The sequence below is a fragment of the Mus caroli genome, unplaced genomic scaffold (assembly GCF_978045245.1).
Source record: "Mus caroli unplaced genomic scaffold, Mus_caroli_1 scaffold_5, whole genome shotgun sequence".
Lineage (NCBI taxonomy): Eukaryota > Metazoa > Chordata > Mammalia > Rodentia > Muridae > Mus > Mus caroli.
The window spans coordinates 96,630,543-96,650,400 of NW_028227260.1; positions in this window are offsets into that span (position 1 = coordinate 96,630,543).

Here is a 19,858-nt window from a genome sequence, read left to right on the forward strand (position 1 = left end):
GAGCAAGTACTGAGAGAGACAACTGGAATCTGGATGAGTGAGGCATCTCTGGGACAAGCTAGAAACCTAGGGCAATAGAAACTCCCAGAAATATATGAGGGTAATCCTAGCTAAGACTCTTAACAACAGGGAACATGGAGCCTCAATTGGCCATCCAGACAAGAGTTGCAATGGAAGGAATGGGACACCAACCCAGCCACAAAACCTTTGACGTACAATTTGTCCTATTTACAAGATGTGCAGGGGTAAAGATGGAGTAGAAATTGAAGGAACACCCAACCAATGACTGACTCAGTTTGAGACCCATGCCATGAAGGGAGCCAACCACTGACACTGCTAATGATATTGTGCTGTACTTGCAGACAGGAGCCTAACATAACCATCACCAAAGAGGCTTCACCAAGAAACTGATGGCAACAGATGCAGAGGCACACATCCAAACATTAGGTAGAGCTTGGGGAATCCTATGGAAGAGAAAGAATTATATTAACCAGAGGAGTCAAGGACACCTCAAGAAAACTTACAGAATCAACTAACCTGAGTTCATAGGGGCTCACAGAGACTGAACCAACCAGGAGAATGAATGGTTTGGTCTTCGTGGGGCTCCTAACAGAAGGAGCAGGGGCTTTCACTGACTCTTTTGTCTGCTTTTGGGATCCTTTCCCCATACTGGGATGCCTCACATGGCCTCAATAGGAGAAAATGCCCTTAGGTAATGCAACTTGGTATGCCAAGGCTAGTTGATATCTATGGGAGGCCATAGATATCAGTCTCTGAAGAGCAAGGAGGAACAAATGGGGGAGGAGATATTCAGGGGAAGGACTGGGAGGAGAGGAGGGAGGTGCTCTGGCATCTATAACATCTCAGGGTATCCAAGGCTATCTCAACTTTGCAGCTGCTGCTTGTTCCAATGTCTGAGATCCACACATGATCTTCTGGGATCCTCCAAAGGGCTTGGGTCACTTCTCCAGCTCTGAACTCTGTAGCACTCTAGGCTCTGGTTGACTCCACTCCACTGCTGCTGCTGTTCTTGGTGGTTATCCCATGGTACTGGCATCTCTAATAATGGATAGTAGAGGAAGGTAGTAAGAAATACTATCTAAGGCCATGTGACCAGTTTCAGAAACAAGGATTATAAGTGACATGGGTGCTGTTTTATTTTGTTACTAAAAGGGTGTTTCCCAAGGGACATTGACCTATCCTAAAACTTACAATGCTTTTGTGATTGTATGAGGGTTAGTTATATCATGTTGGAAATATTTTTGACCTGGTTATTGTTTTCATTTGGACATGAGATATGCTTTGTGGCTAGTTGACAAGGTGTGGACTGTGATGGTTATCTACAGTTGTCAACTTGACTATATGTGTAATGAACTACAATCCAGAAATGGAGGGCACGTCTGTGATCTAGATCTTGAAGCTGGATGACACAGGATTTTGATTCAGATCTTGAAGCATATAGTGGTCATGAAAAGCTTAGGCCCAGACCGGGTGGTCTATTCCTTTAATTCCAGGAGACAGAGGCAAGCAGCTTAGGTCCAGGAGTGGTTGTACACAGCTTTAATCTGAGCCATACCTTCTGCTAGAGGCCTACATAGGAACAATGGAATTTCTTCACCAATTTGCACTTGTTTGCCAGCACATCTGTTGGAACCTACTTCTTCAGGATTCCAGCCTATACAGAAGACCAGCTGAAACACTTACCCTTGTGGGACTGAGCAACTACTAGATTCTTGGACTTCCCATTATTCCCAACAGCTGCCCATTGTTAGGTTAGTTGGACTGCAGACTATAAGTCATTAAATTTCCTTAATATATAGAGACATTCTATAAGTTCTGTGACTCTAGAGAACCTGAAGTAATACCAGGTGTAAACAGAAGATCAAAATAGGTCCAAAAGTTCAATGTTATCCTCAGTGAGTGATGATACGTAATATAAAGTTTGAGGCCAGCCTAGGATGAGATCCTATCTCAAATCCATCACATTGGAGTCTGGGGAAATAACTCAGTAGGTAAAATGCAGACATGAGGGCCTGAGATGGATACCCAGAACCCATGTAAAAGTGGAGTTTAGTGACATGCTTGCAATCCCAGTGCTAAGGGGTAAAGACTAGTTCTAACTAAATTGGTTAGCCTACATCTCAGTAAGAAGTCCTGCCTCAAAAATTAAGGTGGGTAGGGTAAGGTGGCTCAATGGGTAAAGGACCTGCCATCATGTCAAAGGACTCAAGTTCCAGCTTGGGATCAAGTCAGTGGAGATGATGCCCTAAACTTTTCTTCTGACCTCTACCTGTGTGCCATGGCATGTATAGATGTACATACAAACTCACACAGTTCAAATCATCCTCAGCATCAATGACTTCCATATTCCCAGTAAGATGGTCCATTTAGCACCACTTAAAGCATTCCTCTTCTACCCAAATCCATATTCCTCCATACAAAAAGTTAGACCTATTACAGTAATATCCCACTTCTGGTACCAACATCTGTCTTAGGTAGGATTTCCATTGCTGTGAAGAAACACCATGACCAAGGCAACTCTTATAAATGAAAACATTTAATTGGGACTGGCTTACTGGTTCTGAGGTTCAGTCTATTATTATCATGGCAGGAAACATGGCAGCATCCAGGCAGGCATGGCACTGGAGGAGCTGAGAGTTCTATTTCTTGTTCTGAAGGCAAACAGAAGACTGGCTTCCAGGTAGCTTGGAGGATGGCCTCAAGGCCTGCCCCTACAGTGACACACTTCTTCCAACAAGACCACATCTCCTAATAGTGCCAATCACTCCCTGGGCCAAGCATATTCAAACCACCACACAGGTAGGTACATATAAAGTTTTGTTTGCCACATTTGTTCCTTGGCTCTCTTTATCTCTCTCTTTTTTTGCACTCTTTTTAGTGAATTTTATATTAGCATTATTGTATATTGTTTAACTTTTTACTGACCGAAGCAATTTTTTAATGTAAGTGCTTACTTTATGGTTGATTGTTTATGTCTCTTTTCTGTAACCTATTTTAATTTTCAGATCACTTTTTCTGAGCAATACTTTTCCCAGGTATAGAGCTTCATGTTGACAGGGTCTTTTCCTTCAGAACTATCAAAATGTCACTTACCATCATCTCATGTACATTCCCCTCTAATACAAATTTTTATTACTTTTAAAAAAGAATTCATGTATGATGCACCTTGTGATAATTTTCATGCTTTGAGATTTTTAAAGTAATGGCTGAATTTTATATAAGATTTGACAAAAGTTCTCTGGCCATTAGATAACTTTTCTGCTGCCTTCCTATTTACTCTCTCTTTCTCTCTCTCTCTCTCTCTCTCTCTCTCTCTCTCTCTCTCTCTCTCTCTCTGTGTGTGTGTGTGTGTGTGTGTGTGTGTGTGTGTGTGTGTGTGTGTGTTGTATTTGTTCTCCTTTTTATTTAGATTTACATTTTGGATGTTTATTATGGCTACACTCTCTAGTTTACCTTCATTTTTCTTCTATATCTAACTTTTTAATCTTATACATTTTAAATTTTTTACACTTTATATTTTATATATAATTGTTATATATAAAGTTTAATTAATTTCCAATAGGGTGACCTTTCTTTGAGAATAAACATATATTCACTGGCTTTGCTGGCTTTTTATTTGTCTTTTATGCTTATCGAACACAGCCATAGTAATTGTATTCATCTTCTTGTCGATAAAATCTGACATCAGTGTTTGGTTTCAATGATTGTTTTCTTTCTTCATTGCTGTTTGGGTTTTTCTGGGTCTTCATGCTTTTCTAATGTAGTTTCTTTTCTCTTGTTGTGATAAACAACATAAACTGTTGGAAGAGCCTTCCTGCTATTTAATGGTCATAGTCTACTATTTCTAGACAGCTCCCCTGAGTTCAGTGCAAAATGAAGAACTCCTTTTCCCAGCAGGGCTTCCTCTTCTCTGACTGACATTATCTGGGGAGCATGACCCCCCACATTCTCTACCTGATCACATAGTCTTTGGTGAAATTACAGGAATACCTCTCCATGAAAACGAGGTAGCCCCAGAACCTTAAGCTTCGGCCAATGAAACTTCACCATAGGGAATGGGTGGGTAGGGAAGTGGGGGGGGGTATGGGGGACTTTTGGGATAGCATTGGAAATGTAATTGAGGAAAATACGTAATAAAAAATATTAAAAATTAAAAAAAAAGAAACTTCACCATAAGAAGAACCCCTTCCTACTTCCAAAATTTATATAGTCTTTGTTCATCCCGAATAAAGAGCACAAGCTGTTTCACTGAATATCGGCCAAGAGGGCTGCTTCACTGAATAACATCTAAATAGCTGTAACATTGAAATCCTGGGAGAAGACCCCCACCAATCCTCCCACCCCACACCCTGGCACTCAGTGCTGAACCTGGATCCTGCTGGTCTACCTGTTCCAGACTCAGATTCATCCTTTCCTGCCTAGTTTGTACCAGTCTGGACACCCTGAGGGAGAAAGCCAAGGTCAGAACCACAATAACCAAGGCAACAAGTCAGTTTGTAGAAGGAAGAGTTTATTTGGCTTCCAAAGGAATGAAAGTCCATCACCATCATGAAAGGGAAGCATGGCAGGAGTCAGACATGGAAATAGGACATCAGCTGTGTGTTCATATCTCAAACTACAAACAGGGAGATGAGAGAGAACTCTAGAAACAGCATATAGCTTTGGAAATTTCAAAACTCATTCCAGCGATAGACTTCCTCCAGCAAGGCCACACCTATTAACCCTCTCCAAACAAGCCTACCAAATGGGGATCAAGAATTTAAATGTACATGAATTTGGGGGTCATCTCACACAAACTACCACAAGGACTGAAGCCAGTATGTATGTATGTATGTATGTATGTATGTATGTATGTATATGTATATATATATAGTCCCATTTCACCCAGGTTAGCTTTGAATTCTCTGTAGGGGTGGTATTCAACTCCTGGTCATTCTGCCACCACCTTTCCCCCCAAGTACTAGGATTACAAGTTTGTGCCACTACAACCATTTATGGGAATTAGACATTTTTATTTCACTTGTATGTTGCTAAATTTATTTGAATTCTCATGTATAAGTTTTAACCTGGAGTGCAGATAAGCTAGTTAGAGACAGTATGAACTTTTGGGATCATGTGTTTAAGGTTTAAGGCAGGAACTACTTGTCTTCCTAGATTCTGATTTTTATCAACTCAAGGGTATCATCACATTCTGTCTAGATTTTTCTCTCCTTAAATGGTATCCCAGAAACTTTCAAAACTGTATATTCAAAGAACCAGAGAATTCATAGAACTCAAAACTCATCTATATAATATGTGATCATTGTGACTGTTGACTGATGTCTAGTGTCATGAAAAGTATTATTTCACATATTTTCATGGGAAGTAGGAAGATATATCCTATCCAGTCTATCTTACCCAGAAGTAATTAATTAAATTCACTTAATTATCAATTGTGTTCAATTCAATTAGCTATCAATTGTATTTAATCTAATTCATTTAAAATCAAATTTACATTTAAGTAATCATGTAAGTATTTTAATAGCATCCTTAAAGAATTATAGTGTAGTGTAACTGATTTACATAACAGAAGAAGCAGGTCACCAACTGAAGCTGTCTCAGTCAGGCTCACTGTTTTGGCATCAAGTTCTGTCCTACTGTAGTTTGTTTTAGTCCCAATAATCTTTCACACACAAAGTCATTTTCCCACTTGAAGATTCCTTTTTCCATTGTTGCTCCTTAATAATTAGAGAATGTCACTTCTTTTGGTCACTCTACCTAGGACTACTGTCATAGGTTAAACTAGATTTGATGTCATTTGGTCTGAGATGGCCGTACTAGAGTAAGGGTTTTGTGGATATATGGGAAAGATTTAGAAGTTAGATTCAAAAGAAACTGATGTCAATTCTATAACAATTGAGATGCCACGTTATGAATGAAGAGCTAAAGAAAGTTTATGATACCGTAAGCTTTAATAGATCAGTGGATGCTGCCATTTTTTTTATTTAAGGATCACAAAAGATCATAAAAGAAAACATGAATTTGAAAGTAAATATACTGAATTTGTAGACACAATGGTCCATGCAATAGGGTGGGTTTAATTTTGCCTTCAAGGTAATGAGTATTAATTTACTGGATTTATTGGCTTTCAATAACTTACTCATCACCAGCTCTCAAGAATTGCTGGGGACTATTGAAACTCTTGGTCTTTTGAATTTTTCCAGTAAAATCCTAAGTTTGGCATCTAGGACTCGTGTCATTTTTGATGATTTTATATAATTTTTGTCTTTAATTCACCAAGGTGTCTGCAGTAGTCAGGGTTCTCTAGAGTCACAGAACTTATGGGTAGTCTCTATCTAGTAAGGGAATTTGTTGGTGACTTACAGTCTACAGTCCAAATCCCAACAATGGTCAGCAGCAGCTGTGAATGGAAGTCCAAGGATCTAGCAGTTGCTCAGTCCCACAAGGCAAGCAGGCCAAGGGACAACCTTCCTTCTTCCAATGTCCTTATGTAGGTCTCCAGCAGAAGGTGTTGCCCAGATTAAAGGTGTGTGTTGCCACGCCTAGATCTGGGACTTGCTTTGTTGCAGATGACCTCAAACTCAGAGATCCCCTTGCCTTAGTGTCCTGGGATTCATAGCCACTATTCCTCAATATCTCCACGCCAAGATCCAGGTCAGAAACTTGTATCTCTCAGCATCAAGATCAGTATCATAGGTGAGCCTTCCAATTCTGGATTGTAGTTCTTTCTATATATAGTCAAGTTGACAACCAGGAATAGCCACTACATTGTTTATACTCAGTGAAGGATATTGCAACTTCAGAGAACAGGGGGAAGGTCTTCAACTTCACAGAAGGAAGATGAGATAAGCTGTGGTTACTGTGGCTCCTGCTATACCACTTCTGGGCATATACTCAAACAACTTCACAGAGATCCTACCATAGAGATATTTACACATCCCTATCATTGCTGCTCTATTTATGATAACAAGAAAATGAGACCAGCTTATATGGCTATCAATAGGTAAATGTGTAATGAAAATTTGTTACATACACACAATGGAGTATTATTCAGCTGCAAAGAAAAACGAAATAATTACACTTGCATAAAATTGTATGGTTTTGGATAATGTAATATTACCTGAAGTCACCAAAACTCCAAAAGAAAATAATGCATTTTCCCTCATATGTTGATCTTAGCCATATATGTGTGTGAACATATGTAAGTATATGTATGTTGCAGGAAATATTAAAAAATGAACCTGCCAGCTCTCCATGGAGTCAGACCCCACTCGTGTGCTCCTGCCCACTCTCTGGAGCTAGCCCCTGCTACTCCTGATTGATGTGTACCCAGTTCTTGTCCGCTTGTCCCTGGTACTGCTAGTTCTTCCTCAGCCATAAACTCATATAGTCGGCGATCCCTCATTCCCACAACTAAATGGAACTGCAAAACTCGATATTGCATATCACAAGACCCGGTAACGTGGTAGAATCAAGACTCTTAAAGCTTAGTTAACCAATCAGATTTATGTATCAATAATATCACAATTTACAAGAGGCCAATACAATAATTTCAGAGCCAATTGATAATGACAAAAGCATTATCCCAATATTTCTAACCTTGTGAAACCATAGCTACTTGTGGCTGGAAAATGCCACATGGGTACGTGTCAGCAGACATTTTCCTTTCTCTATCCCAAGACACTCCCCATCTCTGCAACTCTTAGCTCTGTCTCCCTTTTCCCTGTCCAATCACAGGCCTCTAACTGTGATTGGACAGGGAAAAATATGAAAGAAGATATAATATTTTCTCTAGTTTTTCAACCTCACCACCTTTCCCATTTCTTTTTCTGTTGTAGATAAATCTATAGATTGAATTGATAGTGAAAGTGTAACCCCTATGTGAAGCTCCATGGCTGCAGAATGGCCATTGGAACTGTATAGAAGTTCACTGAGATGTCAAGTGATTGGACAGTGTTTGAATGACTTCTTTAAATCAACTGTGTGATACTTTTATTGTTAGTTAATTAGCATAATGTGATTGTATCTTATTATTGTATTTTATTTTTAATGAAGTCATATGAGTTATGTCCCCCTTATGATACCATCACAGGCTTTCAGAGCAGAAGCACTTACAACCTAGGGCTTCTCTGTTTCATTTACTTGTCCCTTCAGTTTAACAATATTCTCTTGCTTCCAAAGAGTCTCAAATCTCAGTCTATTCATCAGGCTTATGTCTGAGTGTTTGAGGATTTAGATTCAATGCTGAGGACAAGTCTTATCCCAGATATAAAATTTGTGGCTTTCCAGTCCTCATCACAGGCAACTGTGAGACAGGTCTATATCATTACTCAAGCAGAGTTGTTAAAAATCCAAAAATTGAAACTATTTGCACCCCTGCCAAGCACAGCCCTCTAGTCTGGAAAAACTCCTGGTTGTGTCTTAAATAGATGAATAATTCTCTTCCCATATTGCAGCATCATTTATGAGTAAGATCCAGTTAACCATGTAAACAGACTGGAGCAAAGAGAGGTAGTGATTGGCAAACCATATTGTACATGTGCCTCCCAGCTTCTACTTTTCTTGTTACTTGTCTAACATTCCAGGATCTGGTGCCAGGTTGAATCAGCCTAGCATAAAAGAACATGGCCTTGATTTATATAGAGATGATTTTAGTTAGCTTCAATGCCACAGATATTTCCAGAGTCCTTTACTCATTATTTTGCTGAGTCACTGCCATAGAACACACGTGGCACTTGCTGTATCAGTAATTAACTGTACAGCTTGGAATAGTTGATCATTCTATAATATTAGTGATATATTATCTGTGACTCAGATTAAGAAAACATCACTCAGATTACAAAATGATCACACTATAACAAGGTACTTTGAAAGAGATGGCAGACAAATTGTGTGTTCTGAGGAACATTTTTTTATATAGGTAAAAATTGTACCCAAAGCATTTCAGGATGGATGACTACTGTGTAAATAAGTTTTAAAAGTGGTAAAGAATTGGACTTGAGCTGGGAATAGTGTATACATTTTGTTATCTCACCACTTAGGAAACTGTGGCAGAAAGACTAAGAATTCCTGTCCAGCTTGGGATAACATAATAATTTTGAAACCAACCTGAGCTACGTAGTGAGACTTTTTCTTTAACATAACAAGTGATAAACAGATAAAATGTTGTACATGAATAAAATGGGGATTTTATTCAACTATGAATAAAGATGAAAGTGTGGCATTTGTAGAAAGATAAATAGAACTGGATATTATATTATGCAAAGAAATCCAGGTGATTTGGAGAGGGTCTTTGAGTGTGCATATGTGTGTATGTGTCTTTCTCGGGTCTTTTTGTTTTGTTTGGTTTTCTAATGGGAAGGGAAAGGGGCATGGAGTTGGTAGGGAGGTGGGAGAGATTTGGGAGGAGTTGGGAGTTGGGAGAAGGAAAAACATGACTAGAATACATTGTATGATTTCTTTTCAATAAAAAGAATATAAAATATAAAACACCTGTTATTTTGTTGGGGGTGCTGATTGTGTGTGTTTCATTTGTTTTGGTTTTGCTGCTGTAAGATTAATTCTTGTGTTTTCATGGGTGTCGTTAACTTCCTCGAGTGGGAATTTTCCTTCTATTATCTTCTGTTGGGCTGGATTTGTGGATAGATATTGTTTAAATTTGGTTTTGTCTTGGAATATCATGTTTTCCCCATCTATAATAATCGAAATTTTGCTAAGTATAGGAATATGAGCTGGTACATGTGGTTTCTTATGGTCGGCAGAACATTTCCCAGGTCTTTCTGGCTTTTAGAGTCTCTGTTGAAAAGTCAGGTATAATTCTAATAGGTCTGGTTTTATATGTTACTTGTATTTTCCCACTTACAGCTTTTAATATTCTTTCTTTGTTCTGTGCATTTAGTGTTTTGACTGTGTGATGGTTTGTATATCCTTGGACCAGGGAGTGGCACCATCTGGAGGTGTGGCTTTGTTGGAATAAGTGTGACCTGGTTGGAATGGGTGTGTCATTGTGGATGTGGGCATAAGATCCTCAACCTAGATGCCTGGAAGTCAGTCTTCCACTAGCAGCCTTTGGATGAAGACATAGAACTCTCAGCTTCTCCTGCACCATGCCTGCCTGGATGCTGCCATGCTCCCACCTTGATGATAATGGACTGAACCTCTGAACCTGTAAGCCAGCCCCAATTGAATGTTGTTTTTATAAGACTTGCCTTGGTCATGGTGTCTGTTCACAGCAGTAAAACCCTAACTAAGATAGATTGTAATGTGATGAGAGGATCTTCTTTTCTGGTCCAATCTATTTGGTATTCTGTAGGCTTCTTGTACATTTATGGCCATCTCTTTCTTTAGATCAGGGAAAGTATCTTCTATGGTTTTGTTCAAAATATGTTCTGAGCATTTGATTTGGTATTCTCCTTCTCTTCCTATTATTCCTTGGCATGATATATGTGGATATCACTCCCTTATATGTGGATATTAGCTATAAAGTAAAGGATAATCATGCTACTATTCATAGACCCAGAAAGGCTAAGTCAAAGGGGTGGAATAAGTGGTGGGATACTCAGATCTCTCCGGGAAGCAGAAATAGAATAGATGTTGTAGATAGACTATGGGTGTGTGGGGGAATAAACAGGAAGAATCTGGTTGAGTTAGGGGATGGAGGGGAAGACTACTAAAATTGGAAGGCATCTCAAGGACAAGAAACCTAGTGCAATTGAAACTTACTGGAATCTACTTTGGTAACTGTAGTGAAGACTCTTAACGATGGGGTGTGCACAGCCTGAACTGGCCATCTCCTATAAACAGGCAAGATTTCCAGTGGGAGGATTGGAACACTAACCCAATCACAACACCTTCCACTTATAATTTGTTCTGTCTGCAATATGTGCTAGATTAAACCTCAGAACTTGTGAGAGTGGCCAGCCAATGACTTGTCCAACTTGAGGCTCATGCCATAAGAGGGAGCCCACCCCTGACACTACCTGGAAGGCCAGGAATCAGCATCTGGATAGACTAGAGACCCAAGATAGAACTCAACACAACTGGAAAGAAATAGTCAGTGAAATGATTCCTAATGATAATCTGCTATAATCATAGACTAGAGCCTAGGATAATCCACATCAAAGAGGCTTCATCCAGCAACTGATAGAAGCAGATGCAAAGACCCACAGCCAAACACTAGGCAGAGCTTAGAGAATCCCAAGAAATAAGAAGAAAAGTCAGATGGGGTCAAGTATACCACAAGAACAGAGCTCACAGAATCAACAATCCAAGGCTAATAAGGGCTCATAAAGACTGAAACAAAAGTCAGCCTGTATGGGTCTGACCTAAGCCTTCTGCAGATTATAGCTTGGTGATTTTGTGGGACTTCTAACAGTGTAAGTGGGAGCTGTCTCTGATTTCTTATTTTTTTTAATTGGGAAAATGTTTTTCAATTAAATGATTTATTTATTCAATTTATATCAAAATCACAGCTCCCCTTCCAGTCCCCACCTCACACAGTCTCTCCCTGCCCCTTATCTTCTACCTCTTCTCCTCTGAGAAGGGATACCCTGCCCCTGGGTAATCACTCATGCTGGTGCATCAAGTCACTGAAGGACTAGGTATATTCTCTCCCACTGAGGCCAGAGAAGGCAGCCCAGTTAGGGAAACAAGATCTATAGGCAGGCAAGATCATTAATAGTGTTAGGGATTTGTTCTTTCCATGAGCCAGTTATTGATAGGCCATTCCCTCTGTGTCTGTTCCCTCTTTCTCCCTGCACTTCTTGTAGGCAGGACAAATTTTGGGTTGAAAGCTTTATGGGTAAGTTGGTGTCCTTATCCTTGCACTGGGAGTCCTGTCTGGCTACAGGAGGTGGCCACTTCAGCATCTATATCCCCCACTGCTAGGAATCTCAGTTAGAGTCACCCTCATAGACTCCCTGGAGCCTCCCCCATCCCATGTCTCTGGCATGACCTAGAGATGCCCCTGACAGCAATCATTCATTCATTCTCCCAGCACTCTCTCCCAGGCTATCTATACACCTGATCCCCCATCCCATATTACCCTCCCAATCCCCATTACCACCCAGTTCCCTCCCTCTATCAAGCTCCAATGACTATTTTATTTCCCCTTCTGAGTGAGATTCAAGCATCCTCCCTTGATCCCTCCTTGTTATTTAGTTTCTTTAGGACGATGGATTGTAGTGTGGGTATCCTGTATTTTGCAGCTAGCATACACTTATCAGTGAGTACATACCATGCATGTCTTTTTGGGTCTGGGTTACCTCACTCAGGATGATATTCTCATGTTCCATCCATTTGCCTGCCAAATTCACAATATCTTTGTTTTTAATGGCTGAATAGTATTCCATTGTGCAAATGAATCACATTTTCTGTGTCCATTCTTCAGTTGAAGGGCATCTGGGTGTTTGCAGTTTCTGGTTATTAACAAATAAAGTTTCACAGCCAACTATTGGACTGAGCACGGGGACCCCAATGGAGGAGCTAGGGAAAGGACTGAAGGAGCTCAAGGGGTTTACAGCCCCATAAGAAAAACAACAATATCAACCAACCAGATCCCCCAGAGCTCCCAGGGATTAAACCACCAACCAAAGAGTACACATGGAGGGATCCATGGCTCTAGCTGCATATGTAGCAGAAGATGGCCTTGTCAGACATCAGTGGGAGGAGAGGACCTTGGTCTCGGGGGCCAGAGTAGGGGAATTTCAGGACAGGGAAGTAGGAGTGGATGGGTGGGTGGGGCAACACCCTCACAGAAGCAGGTCAAGGGGGAGGGGATAGGGTGTTGTCAGAGGGGAAACCAGGAAAGGCAATAACATTTGAAATGTAAATAAAGAAAATATCTAATAAAATATTAAATAAATGTTTTTAAAAGATGTAGTATATGAGAGAAGAATAAGTAAACAAGCAAATAGAAAATAATCAATATCTCTGTGTGCATGTAGATGTCACAGTGAAATCTATTTGCACAACTGACATGTGCCAGTAGTTATAATCTTTAAAGTAAAAGAAAGATCTTAAGTTACTGATCTAATTCTGATCTAGAGTAACTAGAAAAGGTAGAACAAATAACACCTTAATTAGATAGAAGAAATAAAATTTAAAATTTATCAATACTTAAAAGGATTATAAAACAAAAGCAAGTGGCATTTTTCCTAGCAATATAAGGTTGAAAGTATAAAGTGAGGAAGTGCAACTCCATAACAACAACATCAGACTAACCTCTCCTGGAGAGAGAAAGAAAGGAAAGGAAAAGATAGAAATTAAATTGGTGTGATTGAAAAAAAGGAAAAGAAAATTATTCACAGCATGATTGCTATATAGCAAAATCTGACTGTGTCTTAAAAATAATCTAAAACTGATGGCTGGAGAGCCCAGTTGTGAAGAATTCTTTTTGCTCTTGCAAGAAACCTGGCTTTATTTCCCAAGAACTATGTGGTACATAAAAACCACCAAAACTCCAATTACAAGGGATCATATGCCCTCTTCTAACTCCCAGGATCACCAAGCATCCACATGGTGCGTAGATATACATGAAGGCAAAATACTCATACACATAAAATAAGAATGTCTTTAAAAGATAATCTAAAACTAATAATTGAGTGTTGTATGTGGTATAGATACACTATAGTGGTCTCATCAAGAGGTCCATACTAATCCGTAGAGCCTGTGGATTTATGATTTTATATGAAAAGAGGGAGTTATGATTGAGGTAAGGATGTTTAGGAAGGAAAACTTTACTTGAATCACCTAGGTGACAAGTTTTAATCATAAGAGTGAGATAAGAGGGACACTGGAAGAAAACTCAGAAGATGCTATACAGCTAGATTTTAGATAGAAAATATGGTTGTGAGTCAAATAATGCAGGAAGCCACTACAAACCAGAAAAGAAAAGAAGTTCTTTTCCAATGCTTCCAGAAAAAAAGCAGACCCAGTGACATCTTGGTTTAAATTCACAAAGACTAATTTTGTAAATGTGGCTTCCAAAATGACCCAGTCATAAATTTGTGTTATTTTAAACTATCCAGCTGTGGTAATTTATACCAGCAGCCATAGAAAGCTAATATAGCAAGTTTGCAGAAGATAAGATCAATGAGAAAATTAAGTGTACATTTATATAATGCCAAAACACCCTGAACTGAAATTTTAAAATGTCTCCTACAGTAGTTCCAAAAACTACAAAATACTTAGGAATAAACATGCCAAAAATGGAAAAAATTATAGCCAAAAATTCCAGAAAACTTCTGAGGAAAATTTGCAACTAAAATACATAGATTATCTGTGTTTGTCTCAATATGGATAAAATGTTCCTTTCCCCAAAATCATTCTATAGATTTGATATAATGCAATAAAAATTTCACAAGAAATACAACCTGATAATAAAATAAAAATGGAATGGCATATACCTAGAAAGTCAAAATAACTGAATATAAGAATTGGATGTCATTATCCAGGGATCCATCCCATAATCAGCTTCCAAACGCTGACACCATTGCATACACTAGCAAGATTTTGCTGAAAGGACACAGATATAGCTGTCTCTTGTGAGACGATGCCGGGGCCTAGCAAACACAAAAGTGGATGCTCACAGTCAGCTATTGGATGGATCACAGGGCTCCCAATGGAGGAGCTAGAGAAAGAACCCAAGGAACTAAAGGGATCTGCAACCCTATAGGTGGAACAACAATAGGAACTAACCAGTACCCCCCCAGAGCTCGTGTCTCTAGCTGCATATGTAGCAGAAGATGGCCTAGTGGGCCATCACTGGAAAGAGAGGCCCATTGGACTTGCAAACTTTATATGCCCCAGTACAGGGGAAAGCCAGGGCCAAAAAGTGGGAGTGGGTGGGTAGGGGAGTGGGTGGGGGGAGTGTATTGGGGACTTTTTGGATAGCATTGGAAATGTAAATGAGGAAAATACCTAATAAAAAAAATTAATTCTCCAAAAAAAAAAAAATTCAGTACAAACAGTAAAAAAAAAAAAAAAAAAAGAATTGGATGTCATATAGTCAACCTGGAAGAAGAATGCTTTAAAATTTGGGGGATCTGCTCCTCTCCAATTGTTAGATATAACAGTGAGAAGGCATAATTTGACACTTTGTACAGTGTGGTAATCTGGAGAGCTAGACAGAGACAGTAGTGACTGTCCACAAATATAATGCCTCACTGGAAGGTTTCTAAAGTGGAAGCTCCTTATTGTAAATTGATTTCTGCCTAGCCATAGTATGGCCCTGTCTTCAAGGATGGGGAAACAACTTTAAATTATACCAGGTTACCCAAAATATCTATATCTGTTAAGGTCTGGGTATTCACTATCAGCTAAAGGTCTATGTGTTATAGGCATTTTCCCAGGGTGGATCCATTAACCCATATGAAATTAAATCTTATGACCACAGAAAGACAGACACAGAAAGACAGACACAGAAATTGCGTAATAGAATTGTTCATATTAGCACCAAACCAGAAAAATAACAAACAAAATCTATCAATAGGTAAATTAATAAATATATGTATATTAATAATCTATATAGTCTATAACAATGTGAAGGGAATATGAAAATATTATGGTCATGAAATGAGTCAGATGAAAAATATACAGATTAAACTATTTCATGTATATGGGATTCTAAAAAAGACAAATCAAGTTTATAGTAACAGAAACCAAATTATGAACTATGCACATGGATGAAGCAATGAATGAGAAAAAAACAAATTATTCTCTGTATCCTGAATTGAGTTTCATACACTTAATATTTTTACACTATGTATGTATCAGTTTTTTATAACTGTGACAAAATATCTGAAAGAAATCAATTAAAAGAGGAAAGATTTATTTCGGCTCAGTATTTCAGAGGTTTCTATTCATGGGTAGATAGCTATTTCACTTTGGACCTTAATCAAAGCAAAATATCCTGGGGAAAGAAATATGTGGCAGTAGAGGCCACTCACATCACAGCAGACAGGAAGCTAAAAGAAGAAAAGAAGAAAGAGTTTTAGACCCCTTTAAAGTGACACTCTCAGTAATTTACATTCTCCAACTAGGCCCTACCTCCTAATAGCCTATTCAACTAGCTATCAGAGGATTAATTCAAAATTGAAGTTGCCAGCTTCATATTTTTATCATCTCTCCACTGTGACACTAATAAGGGACTAAATCTTAAGTACAGAGAGTGAATAACAAAATGAGCAGACCATAACACATTTCTGCATGCAAGGTAAGCCTTGGCAACTTAAAAAAAAAAAAACAGCAAATTCATTTTCTCAGAAAACTCGAGGAAATATTTAATACATCTAACAATCTTATTGATTACCACAAACTAGGCAGTATTTGAAAATTTTTCACATAAGTTAATTCTCACAACAACTTTGAACTTTTGTTCTTTTTGGCTGGATAACCTTTGACAGTTTATTTAGTTTTGCTGAGGTCAAGTATCCATTTGTAAAGTGGAAATACTAATAGCAGAACAGAGCAATTGAGCTGTTTGGTTTAAAACAAAAGGAACCTGGAAGGATTCTCTGGGATCTAAGTAACTTTGATGTTATTTTGAGAGCACTCAGTGACACATGGTCACTTTTCATTTACACAAAATTGTCCTGTCCTCTATGTGGAAAACAGGCTGAAGGTGGAAAACAGAAACTGGCTTGGAGAGTATTGCAATTGTCCAAGAAAGGGTTAATAAGATGTAGAGAAAGCACAGGACAGTCAAAATTGTGGGTACATATAGAATAGAGAAATCCCACTCATTGTTATGAATGAAAGCCCAGAACATTCCAATGAGCATTGAGGAATTAGACTCAGGTTCCAGGATCCCTGCTTGCGAGAGCTATCCAAGGAGTCATCCAGAAATGATGGAGTAGGAGCATGATCAGAAGTGACAACCCTCCATCTGCAGGGCTCTGCATTCATCTCTGAGGCTTTAATCATAATCAATTGACTCTAAACGGCTGCCTAACCGTCTGTTCCTTTCAGGGCCACAGCTTTTAATCTAAACCTGGAGAATCTACAGAATTAATGCCTGTAACAGAGACAGGACAGTCAAGCACAGATGCAGAGCAGGATGTTTGGCCCACAAGTAGCCTTGAGCTAAAGTGGAAAGAAACACAGTCTTCCAATGGTCAGTGGGTTCTACAGTTTAATTCAGAATCAAATCTGCTATTGGAACAAATGATGGTCATTTCACCCAGTCACCCATCAGGAGAAAGGATTCTAATTCCTTCTGAGAACCTGAGGTGTTCTAAAATGAGCCTGGATGCTGTCTGGCCTCTCTGAATGCAGTTCCCAACACTGGACACCTAAAAGGTCCAACATATCTTCTTAGAAGGCTCACAGAGAAGTCAGCCTTTAATATTAAAGATATAGGTCTCTATTCTCATTCACAGTTAACCAGGATCCCCCAGAATCCTCACTAGGACTGAATTTGCCTCATTCACAGATATCACAGTATTTCTCCTTCAGGATTCTCCAGCCTCCAAGGCTCTCCTGGGAGCTGACACCCATAGAAGGAAGGCTTGTTCTCTTTTGTTGTTGTTGTTTGTTTTGGTTTTTTGTTTGTTTGTTTGTTTTGGTTTTCGAGACAGGGTTTCTCTGTATAGCCCTGGCTGTCCTGGAACTCACTTTGTAGACCAGGCTGGCCTCAAACTCAGAAATCCGCCTGCCTCTGCCTCCCGAGGAAGGCTTGTTCTTGCTATTTCATTTTTCCATTTATTATATCTATTGACAATATTTGGAACATTCAGAAAAATAAATGAATATTTTGGAGAATAACAGTGAATGAAATAGCAGTCAGCCACATCCCTAGAATGACATCAATATCCTGGCAACTGTTCTCTTCAAAAAGAGAAACATGTGGCAAAACCAACCTTCTTCCATAATGAAAGCACCTGAATTGTTGTAAACAGGAACGTTTTCAGCAGAATAAAGGGTTCTATAGACAAGAGCTACAATGAACACTAGTGATGCTGCTGAAAATGAAACTTTGCCCTAATGTCTGTGTTACTAGTTATATTTACACTATTAGAAAAACACCCAAACCATTTAACAGCCTAAACAGAGCGCCTGCAGTGATTGAGCAATGACTCCTCACTCTTTCCTCCTCTTAGACTGTGGTATCTTCTGCACTGTTTATAGCTATATAGATTTGCCCAGGATAGGTAATTCATAGAAGTGGAATCTGATTATATTCATCCTTTCACGTTTTATTTCTTTTACATGGTGTTTCTAAATTTTATCCATATCATAACACGTACCTGAACTTAATTCATTTTTATGGCTGAACACTATTATATAATAATACATCTATTTGTCAATTCATTTGATGAATTCTTACATTGTTTTCATATGATGACTACTATAAATAACTATAACTAATTAACATTGGTTTATAAGCACCTATGGGCTCCTCCTGGACTTAGCCTCTGATGTATGTTTTGGAGTGCAATGGTTGGTTGGATCATATGGTTCTAAGATCCTCTCTGGTCTTTTCCTCCATGTTCCCCAGCCCACTTGTTTGCTTTGATCATAATACATGTCATACTCTATGGCCATTAACTATCTATATCTCTCTATACTTCACAGAATTATGAAGTCTAATATATATATATATATATATATATATATATATATATATAGTTTCATTGTTATTTCTTCAGTTAAAATTCACCATTTGCAAAAAGCAATTTAAAAATATTCATCAGCATTAATCTATAAACAAAATCTCAGTGTATTTGCACAATGGAATATTATCCTGCCATAAAATCAAATAAATACTGATCTACCTACAACTTGGATGAGGTTTCAAAAATTATTCAGAATGAAGAAGAACAGACGCAAACATTCAATATATTTAAATGGTTGGAATGTTGAAATGTCATTCTTTTCCTAGCTGGGAGCTGTCCTCATTTAAGTTGTTTCACTTCTCTGTTATCTTCTGAAAAATAAAGTAGTAAATGTTCAACCTCCCATCCAAAAGTCCTGCTTAGTTTTCCAAGAGACACAAGTTCCTTATCTCTTTTAGGTGAGAGCAAAATGTCAACCTAGAGCATATCCACGGTTGCTAAGTCTTTGGAGACAGCATGAGTCAGCTAGCACAGGAAAGGATGTGGGGACTAATGCATGCTTAAATTACTGGACCACTATCCTCCAAACCTAAAATTGTCATTTTCAAAATTATGGAATTATGTAACTCCAAAGATGTAGAGTGCTCACTTGAGCATTACAAAGGGCAGCATGTTCTGGCATAAGTGGAACATAATATTGTGGTAGAGTCTATATCTTTGGGGAGCCACAGCTGTGAAGCCCGCATGACTACCTAAGAATGAGGATGTTCTGATTTGCCCTTCTTTCACTGAGCTATGAAGAAATAGTCTGCAGAGTTACAAGTGGCAAGGAGTTGAGTGCACCCAAGGTTAGCCTGGAAGAAAATCAGGTCCTTAGCGAGGCTGGCAAGGTCACTCTGACCATAACAATAATGGATACTGTCCTTATTCCAGGAGAAGGTCAAAGACTGGTTTTATGTAGAAATTGCATTTAGACAGCTTGGATATCCCTAAATGACTTTATACCTAACCCCTATCTCTGAATCTTGAAGTTTCTTTAGTCATCCACATTAAAACAATGTAATTCAATAATATGTTTCAATTGGTAGATATGTTCATTGTTATCTACCCCAAATCTCCAAATATCATCATTATATTGGTGATGATGATATAACATTTCAAGAGCTTTTAGAGCATCTTGTGAATTATATCTTAAATTCTGACCATAACCCTATGTGACATATTATATTGAGGATTATAAAACATGATTTTCCAAGGTCCTCAAATAATTATTGTCATAATTT